Source organism: Portunus trituberculatus, chromosome 26, assembly GCF_017591435.1.
Source record: "Portunus trituberculatus isolate SZX2019 chromosome 26, ASM1759143v1, whole genome shotgun sequence".
NCBI lineage: Eukaryota > Metazoa > Arthropoda > Malacostraca > Decapoda > Portunidae > Portunus > Portunus trituberculatus.
In genome coordinates this window covers 991,238-1,001,237 of record NC_059280.1, presented here as the reverse complement: position 1 = coordinate 1,001,237, position 10,000 = coordinate 991,238, and the positions used below count along the sequence as shown (strand labels likewise).

Here is a 10,000-nt window from a genome sequence, read left to right as displayed (position 1 = left end):
CTGTGGGGCCGCTGGGAGTGTGAGGGAGGGTAGCACCGTGGCGCCGCTGTCTGTCTTCGCGTAGCCAAAGTCGCCAAATGAACAAGCTCATTACTTGAAGGGAGTGGTATTGACACACAGACAGGCAGTACAACTTGTCCTGTACTTGTATTACTAGTGACAGTAATGATATACAAGTATGCATAGAGTAATGGCAATCCTGGCGGCTCCTCACTGCTGGAGACGCGCCCGCTAACTATTGTAGGTGACGCTGCCATTGGAAAGGTGTCAACCACACTACGGCTTGTTACATACTTACCTACGACAATGGGTAGTAGTAGTAGTAGTAGTAGTAGTAGTAGTAGTAGTAGTAGTAGTAGTAGTAATATGATGATGATTGTAGTACTAGTAGTAGTAGTAGTAGTAGTAGTAGTAGTAGTAGTAGTAATATGATGATGATAGTAGTAGTAGTAGTAGTAGTAGTAGTAGTAGTAGTAGTAGTATGATGATTGTGGTGGTGGTGGTGGTAGTAGTAGTAGTAGTAGTAGTAGTAGTAGTAGTTTTGAGTGATTTTTTTTTACTATATTTAGTGTGTTTAGTGTGTTTTGAGGATGTTTTGAATGAGAAATGAGTTTTGAGTGTGTTTAGTGTGTTTTAAGTGTGTTTTGAGTAAGACATGAGTGTTTTGAGTGTGTTTTGAGTGTGTTTAGTGTGTTTTGAGCGTGTTTTGAGTGAGAAATGAGTGTTTTGAGTGCGTTTTGAGTGGAAAAAGTGTGTTTTGACTCATTAAACCTCTAAAACACACACACACGCAAAAAAAAAAAAAACTTAACCAAAACTCTCCCTCTCTCTCTCTCTCTCTCTCTCTCCCACTCTCCCTCTCTCCCAGGTTGACGGCAATGAGACACTGGGAGACAACATCTGTGACAACGCTGGGGTCCTAAATGCCTGGCTGGCTTACACGAGGTGGCGGGAAAAGAATGGCGCGAACCTCACCTACCTGGTCTCAACTACACCATACCTCAGATTTTCTTCATTACCTTCGCGCAGGTGAGAGGGAGAGGGGTGAGTGTGGCATGGGGTGATAGAGGGAGAGTGCGTGCAGGTGTGTGCCAAAGGGGTGAGGGGTGAGAGCAGAGGGAGAGTAGTGAGAGGTGGCTAAAGTTAGTTGACAAAAATAGGGAGAAAGCGTTAATTTTTTATATCACCTTAGTTTTTCTTAATTATCTTAGGGCAGGTGAGAGGGAGAGGGGTGACAGTAACATGGGGTGATAGAGGGAGAGTGTGTGCAGGTGTGTGCCAAAGGGGTGAGGGGTGAGAGCAGAGGGAGAGGGATGAGAGGAGGTTAAACTTGACAAAGCTGAGGAGAAAGATAGGGATCATTATATATGTCATCTTAATTTTTCTTAATTATCTTAGGACAGGTGAGAGGGAGAGGGGTGAGTGTAGCATGGGGTGATAGAGGGAGAGTGCGTGCAGGTGTGTGCCGAAGGGGTGAGGGATGAGAACAGAGGGAGAGTAGTGAGAGGTGGCTAAAGTTAGTTGACAAAAATAGGGAGAAAGCGTTAATTTTTTTATATCACCTTAGTTTTTCTTAATTATCTTAGGGCATGTGAGAGGGAGAGGGGTGAGAGTAACATGGGGTGATAGAGGAAGAGTGTGTGCAGGTATGTGCCAAAGGGGTGAGGGGTGAGAGCTGAGGGAGAGGAGTGAGAGGAGGTTAAACTTGAGGGATGGAAACGAGAGATACACTGATAACATTACTATTTTTCTTTCCATTATTGTTGTCCAGAGAGAGAGAGAGAGAGAGAGAGAAAGAGAATCAGTGAGCTGGATGGCAAACATGTTAATCTGACTGTATAAGCCTCTCTCTCTCTCTCTCTCTCTCTCTCTCTCACTTTTACTGACCCCTCTCCCCATAAACACACTTCATTCTTCCCAAACACACTAAAACACACCAAAACACACCAAAAACACACCCAAAACACACCAACACACACCAAAACACCCCAACACACACCAAAACACCCCAGAACACACCAAAACACACCAAAAACACACTAAAAAACACACCAAAACACACCAAAACACCAAAACACACACCAAAACACACCAAAAACACACCAAAACACACCAAAAACACCATAACACACCAAAAACACCAAAAAACACACTAAAACACACCAACACACGCAAAACACACCCAAAACACTCAAAACACACCAAAAACACACCAAAACACACCAAAAACACCCCAAAACACACCAAAACACTTACTCTCACTCTCCCACTCTCCTTCAGATCTGGTGTGAGGTGGTGAGCAAGGAGGGTTACGAGAAATACAGCAAGGATATGCATTCCCCAGGTATCTATCGCGCTAATGTTGTGGCTCAGAATTCAGATTTCTTTGCTAACACGTGGGGGTGTCCCGTGGGCTCCCCCATGAACCCCGAAAAGAAATGCCACTTGTGGGTGTAGTATGGGCGTGTATGTGGGTGTATGTGGGTGTGTGGAGGTAAAAATGTGTGTTTTGGGTGTGTTTTGAGGTAGAAAAGTGTGTTTTTTGGTGTGTTTGGGTGTGTTTATGGATGTTTTGGTGTGTTTTGAGTATATTTGGGTGTGTGGGTGTGGTGTGGGTGTGTATGTGGGTGTATGTTGGATAAAAATGTGTGTTTTGGGTGTGTTTTGAGGGAGAAAAGTGTGTTTTGGGTGATGTTTGGGTGTGTTTTGGGTATATTTGGGTGTGTGGGTGTGGTATGGGTGTGTGTGTGGGTGTATGTGGGTAAAAATGTGTGTTTTGTGTGTGTTTTGAGGGAGAAAAGTGTGTTTTGGGTGTGTTTATGGATGTTTTGGTGTGTTTTGGGTATATTTGGGTGTGTGGATGTATGGAGGTGAAAGGATGTGTTGTAGGGTGTTTGTATGTGTTTTGGGTGTGTTTTGAGTGTGTTTGGGTGTGTTTAAGCGTTTTTTTTAATGCGTTTGTGAATTTGAGTGCGTTTGGGTGTGTTTTGAGTGAGTGTGTGTGTGTGTGCGTTTGAGTGCGTGCGTGCGTTACGAAAGAAGACAATCAAACAGGTATACGAATGAAATTAATGAATTGGCCCCAAAAAACATACCCACAAGTGTCATGGCGGCCACTACAACACACACGTGGCGGTGTTGCTCCGTGCCCTGCAGCCTGGACCACGTGTAAAAGCCAGGAGCGACTTGAATGCATAACCTCCCCCGTCTGTGTCTTGAGGGGCACTGATAGGGTAATGGGTTCTCCGGAAGGATGTTGAGTATTCTGAGATTTCAACGGGGTTACATTTTATTGAAGGTTTTATTTACTTTTTTTTATTTTCTTTGTTTTTTTCGTTTTTGTGGTTTAAAGTGTAAAAGTATTTGATTTATTTCATTTTAATATTTTTTTAAAGTTATTTTGTCTGTTTTTTTATAAAGAAATATATTTTTTTTCATATTTTTTCTAATTTCTTTTAATTTCTTCATATTTTCATTTACTAAAAGCAAAAAATATTAATTCTCCATTACAAAACACAATAACTTTAATTTCTACTCACTTTTTTTGCATTAAATATTCAGAAAAACGAGTAAAATAATATAATTTGCTAATTTTGAAAGGAACGACTGCGCAGAAATGAAAGTGAAGATGCGCGCCATATTTGAATCCAGGAAATTGTAAGAGACTGATGCTCGCGTCGCACAAATATTCCCTCGGTGTGTTGTGAACCTTCTAGAACCTTCTCGAACCTTCTAGAACCTTTTATAGTCACAAGATGGCGGGCCTTCCTTCCTTTCGTTCCTTTAGCCTTTCCCTCTCTATCTCTATCTCCCTCTATCTATCGTGGCTGGACCCACTAATAGATTTAAATATAAAGTTTAAAGAAATATACATAATACTAATATATAGACTTGAATATTGTGTTTGTTTATTCTGTGTAAATATTTATTAGCCTCAGTGTGAAGAGTCTTAAAGGAACGGTGTCAGTCAGGCGCCATCTTGGATATTTTCTGAATTTAAAAGACTGGTATTAATTATCTCTCTATTATACAAAACACTTTCTTTTCGGTAACTTTCTTGGTAAAAATGGTTAAAAAAAATTGAGGTACACAAATTTATATACTAAAATAAAATGAAAAAAAGCTTATAAGGTAGATTATTATACGAGATGACTTGATGTATAACTGTCGTACATGTTTGTATATATTATCGTACACCAAAATACAAAAATAAATAAAAAAAAATAATCGTATGGCAGTGTGTATGTATGCATGTATGTACGTATGCGTGTGTAGATGTCAAATATGTATACACACAAAAAAATAATACAAAAATACACAAATAATAAAAAAAAACATTTAAAAGATGCATTGGGAACTGTACACGACAGGAAAGCAACTCGGCACGTGATTGGTCGGCGTCGTTCTGAGCCAGCCAATAGGAATCCAGTATTTTCCTCCGCCATGACAGCTGATGATATTCTTGTATTATAAACACTCTATATTATTTTATCTGTTGTGCAAAGAAGCTTAAAGAATAAATATTTAAATGCGGTATATTTTTCTGAGTCTTTTTTCATATATAGTCCCTCTCTGTCTGTCTGTATGTCTGTATGTACGTATGTCTGTCTGTCTGTCTCTCTGTCTGTCTCTGGGGATAAAATTAAAGTGTTTTTTTTTTTTTTTGTTTCAAATATATATTTTATTTACACCTTTACACAGTGGGTTTATCATTATATTATTTGAGAGATGTCCTCCTCCTCCTCCTCCTCCTCCTCTTCCTCCTCCTCCTCCTCCTCCTCCTCCTCCTCCTCTTTCTTATCCTATCATTCATTCTTAACTTAATCTTCCTCCTCCTCCTCCTCCTCCTCTTCTTCCTCCTCCTCCTCCTCCTCCTCCTCCTCCTCCTCCTCCTCTTCTTCTTCCTCCTCCTCCTCCTCCTCCTCCTCCTCCATTTAAACAATAAACAATCAAAATATTCAATTAATTCATTTTCCTTCTTTCCTTCCGTGAACAAACAAGCAAACAAACAAAACAAGATCAGCCGCCATCTTGTTTGTTTGTGTGTTTGTTTGTGTTTGTTTGTGGTGTTGTTGTTGTTGTTGTTGTTGTGGTGGTGGTGGTGGTAGAAAGAAGAAGAAGAAGAAGAAGAAGAAGAAGAAGAAGAAGAAGAAGAAGAGAGAGAGAGAGAGAGAGAGAGAGAGAGAGAGAGAGAGAGAGAGAGAGAGAGAGAGAGAGAGAGAGAGAGAGAGAGAGAAAAAGAAAAAAATAATAATAGAGATTTCAAGGTCAGGTCACGAGGTCAAACAAACAAACAAACAAACAAACAGGAACAAACAAGTAAACAAATAAATAAATAAATAAATATAAAAAAAAAACGAGATTTCTTGGACTTTAAATCAAAAAACAAACAAACAAACAAGGTAAACAAACAAAACAAGCTTAAAAAGACGAGATTCCATTTGAGAGAGAGAGAGAGAGAGAGAGAGAGAGAGAGAGAGAGTGTGTGTGTGTGTGTGTGTGTGTCTGTATGTACGTGTGTCTGTAAACAATAACAATTAAGCTTTCTTTTTTTTTTTCTTTCTTTAATCAACGAAAGAGAAAAAAAACAAACAAATAAATAAAGCAAACAGCCGCCATATTTGTTTACTACCCCCTCCCCTCCTGCCTGCCCCCACACTTTCCTCCCTCCACCCCCACCACCCCCTACTCACACGACCAGCACCAGCACAACATAAACAAGACAAACAAACAAACAAACAAACAGACAAACAATTCAATAATTTTGTTGTTGTTTTTGTTGTTGTTGTTGTTTTCTTGTTTTTGTTTGTTTCAAAATTCTTCGTTTTCTTTCATTTTTTCTTTTCGTTTTCTTATTTTGTCACGTTTCAAAAAATTTCCGTTTTCTTTCATTTTTTTTTATTCACGTTTCAAAATTTTTCGTTTTCTTTCATTTTTTTCTTTATTTCTTTATTCACGTTTCAAAATTTTCCGTTTTCTTTCATTTTTTTATTCACGTTTCAAAATTTTTCGTTTTCTTTCATTTTTTCTTCATTTTTGGACCACGTTTCAAAATTGTTCATTAGTTTATTTGTATCTTTTTCTTTTTCTTTATTTCACGTCACGTTTCCAAAATTGTTCGTTTTCTTTAATCTTTTTTTTTCATTTTTGGTCACATTTCAAAAAATTTCGTCATTTTTGTTTTTTTTCCTTTATTTTCTGACGTTTCAAAAATTTTTCATTATTTTCTTAGTTTTTCAAGATTTTTTTTTATTTATATTTCCATTTATTTTTTTCCTATTCATTTAATTTTAATTTTTTTTTTTTTGGATCGTCTTAAAAATTCTTCATTATTTTTTTTTCCGATTTTTTTTAAGCAAAATAAAAATAGAAATTAAAATCCTTCGTTTTTTTTCAATATTTTTCGTTTTCTTAGTTTTTTTTAATTTTTATTTTGTCACATTTCAAAATTTATCGTTTTTAAATTTTTGGATCACGTTTCAAAATTTTTCATTATTTTTTATTTACCGAGATTTATTATTATTTTTTTTTTTTAGTTATTTCAAACAAATTTTCAAAGATCAATAAAATTTTCAGTGTTTTTTCCTCATAATTTCAAACAAAACTGACATTTTTTTCCATTTTTCTCATTATTTTTCAAGTTTACCAGAAATTTTCCATTTTTTTCATAACATTAAAAAAAAAATCATTACTCACATTTTTCTTTATCTAAAAAAAATAAAAAATAAAAAAACAATTAATTTCAACATTTTTTTCACATTTTTCCAACTTTTCTAAAATTTTCCACTAAAACGAAAAATTAAACATATTTTTCTTGTTTTTCTTATTCTTGTTATCAATATTTTCTCCTTCTTCTTCTTCTTCTTCTTCTTTTCCTTATCAATATTATCACCACAATTAAAAATCTAATCTATTTAAGAACTGTTAAAAAAATCCAATCTTTTTTACAATACATCTCATTATCAATATTTCTCATTCTTCTTCTTCTTCATCATATTTTCCTTCCTCTTCTTTTTCTTATCAATATTATCACTACTATTAAAAATCTAATCTATTTCTTATCAACTGTTCAAAAAAAATCATAATTTCAACATTTTTTTTCACATTTTTCCAACTTTCTAAAATTTTGCACTAAAACGAAAAATTAAACATATTTTTCTTGTTTTTCTTATTCTTGTTATCAATATTTTCTTCTTCTTCATCTTCTTTTCCTTATCAATATTATCACCACAATTAAAAATCTAATCTATTTAAGAACTGTTAAAAAAAATCCAATCTTTTTTACAATACATCTCATTAGATAAGACATATTCACTCCTACATACAACTGTTTATGTAATCTGTATTAACATTCTCTTATATATATATATGTAATTTTGTATCACGAATTATCAATCCTATTATTTTTGGTTTTCGATGTAATTCTTTGAGGAAATTACAAAAAAAAAAAAAAAAAAAAAAAAAAAAAAACACTTGTCTTTTTTACGTAAGTTTTGTGTGTTTAAATATATTTGTTTGTGTTATCACTAATTTATTTGGCATATTTTTCAATAAATTATAAAAGGAAGTTGTTAATAATACGGGTAATACTAATACAGTGGACTCTCGGACTTCAAACACTCTGGATCTCAATAATTTACTCTCGGTCTTCAAATATTCCAGACCTTAATAATTCACTCTCGGTCTTCAAATATTCAAAATCTCAATAATTCACTCTTGGTCTTCAAATATTCCAAATCTTAATAATTCACTCTTGGTCTTCAAATATTCCAATCTCAAAAATTCACTCTTGGTCTTCAAATATTCAAAATCTCAAAAATTCACTCTTGGTCTTCAAATATTCAAAATCTCAAAAATTCACTTCTGGTCTTCAAATATCCTAGACCTTAATAATTCACTCTTGGTCTTCAAATATTCAAAATCTCAAAAATTCACTCCTGGTCTTCAAATATCCTAGACCTTAATAATTCACTCTTGGTCTTCAAATATTCCAAACCTTAATAATTCACTCTTGGTCTTCAAATATTCAAAATCTCAAAAATTCACTCCTGGTCTTCAAATATCCTAGACCTTAATAATTCACTCTTGGTCTTCAAATATTCAAAATCTCAAAAATTCACTCTCGGTCTTCAAATATTCCAAATCTCAATAATTCACTCTCGGTCTTCAAATATTCCAAATCTTAATAATTCACTCTTGGTCTTCAAATATTCAAAACCTTAATAATTCACTCCTGGTCTTCAAATATCCTAGACCTTAATAATTCACTCTTGGTCTTCAAATATTCAAAACCTTAATAATTCACTCTCGGTCTTCAAATATCCTAGATCTCAATAATTCACTCTCGGTCTTCAAATATCCTAGATCTTAATAATTCACTCCTGGTCTTCAAATATCCTAGACCTTAATAATTCACTCTTGGTCTTCAAATATTCAAAACCTTAATAATTCACTCTCGGTCTTCAAATATCCTAGATCTCAATAATTCACTCTCGGTCTTCAAATATCCTAGATCTTAATAATTCACTCCTGGTCTTCAAATATCCTAGACCTTAATAATTCACTCTTGGTCTTCAAATATTCAAAACCTTAATAATTCACTCTCGGTCTTCAAATATCCTAGATCTCAATAATTCACTCTCGGTCTTCAAATATCCTAGATCTTAATAATTCACTCCTGGTCTTCAAATATCCTAGATCTTAATAATTCACTCTTGGTCTTCAAATATCCTAGATCTTAATAATTCACTCTTGGTCTTCAAATATTCAAAACCTTAATAATTCACTCTTGGTCTTCAAATATTCTAGATCTTAATAATTCACTCCCAGTCTTCAAATATTCAAAATCTTTAGATCTCAAAAATTCACTTAATGGATTTCAAAAACTCTGGATCTCAAAAATTCACGCCTGGACTTCAAACGCTCTTTACCTTGAACAATTGACACTCGGACTTCAAAATCCCTGGATCTCAAGAACCTTCCATAAGACTCTTCTGAATGTCAATAAAATGATCTAATTGCACTAAAAACTCAAGGTAAAAATGCGTCCCAGTACTGAAGGGGTTAAAATGACATTGTTTCGTGAGATAATAAGTTTTAGATCTGTAATAATTCGGATATTGAACACCCTTCCAGAATTAATTAACCCCTTCAGTACTGGGACACATTTTTACCTTGAGATTTGTGTACCATTAGACCATTTTATTGACATTAGGAAGGGTGTATGGAGGGCAGAAGATTAATGGCCACAGTCTTCACTATTTTAACCCCTTCAGTACTGGGACACATTTTTACCTTGAGATTTGTGTACCATTAGACCATTTTATTGACATTAGGAAGGGTGTATGGAGGGCACAAGATTAATGGCCACAGTCTTCACTATTTTAACCCCTTCAGTACTGGGACACATTTTTACCTTGAGATTTGTGTACCATTAGACCATTTTATTGACATTAGGAAGGGTGTATGGAGGGCAGAAGATTAATGGCCACAGTCTTCACTATTTTAACCCCTTCAGTACTGGGACACATTTTTACCTTGAGATTTGTGTACCATTAGACCATTTTATTGACATTAGGAAGGGTGTATGGAGGGCAGAAGATTAATGGCCACAGTCTTCACTATTTTAACCCCTTCAGTACTGGGACACATTTTTACCTTGAGATTTGTGTACCATTAGACCATTTTATTGACATTAGGAAGGGTGTATGGAGGGCACAAGATTAATGGCCACAGTCTTCACTATTTTAACCCCTTCAGTACTGGGACACATTTTTACCTTGAGATTTGTGTACCATTAGACCATTTTATTGACATTAGGAAGGGTGTATGGCAGGCAGAAGATTAATGGCCACAGTCTTCACTATTTTAACCCCTTCAGTACTGGGACACATTTTTACCTTGAGATTTGTGTACCATTAGACCATTTTATTGACATTAGGAAGGGTGTATGGAGGGCAGAAGATTAATGGCCACAGTCTTCACTATTTTAACCCCTTCA

The 10,000-nt window shown here is 35.1% G+C and overlaps 1 long non-coding RNA gene and 1 pseudogene across 1 annotated transcript; one reads left to right on the top strand and one right to left on the bottom strand.

The window, feature by feature from the left end:
- Window positions 1–2,572, top strand: part of LOC123509125 — a 15,279-nt pseudogene extending 12,707 nt beyond the window's left edge.
- A 4,203-nt stretch (window positions 2,573–6,775) lies between these two features.
- On the bottom strand, window positions 6,776–9,257 carry LOC123509124. Its single transcript, XR_006676136.1, has 2 exons — window positions 8,071–9,257; window positions 6,776–8,033 (listed from the first exon to the last, which is right to left on the bottom strand). It is a non-coding gene; the product is annotated as an uncharacterized LOC123509124 (long non-coding RNA).
- Window positions 9,258–10,000: the final 743 nt, after the last annotated feature.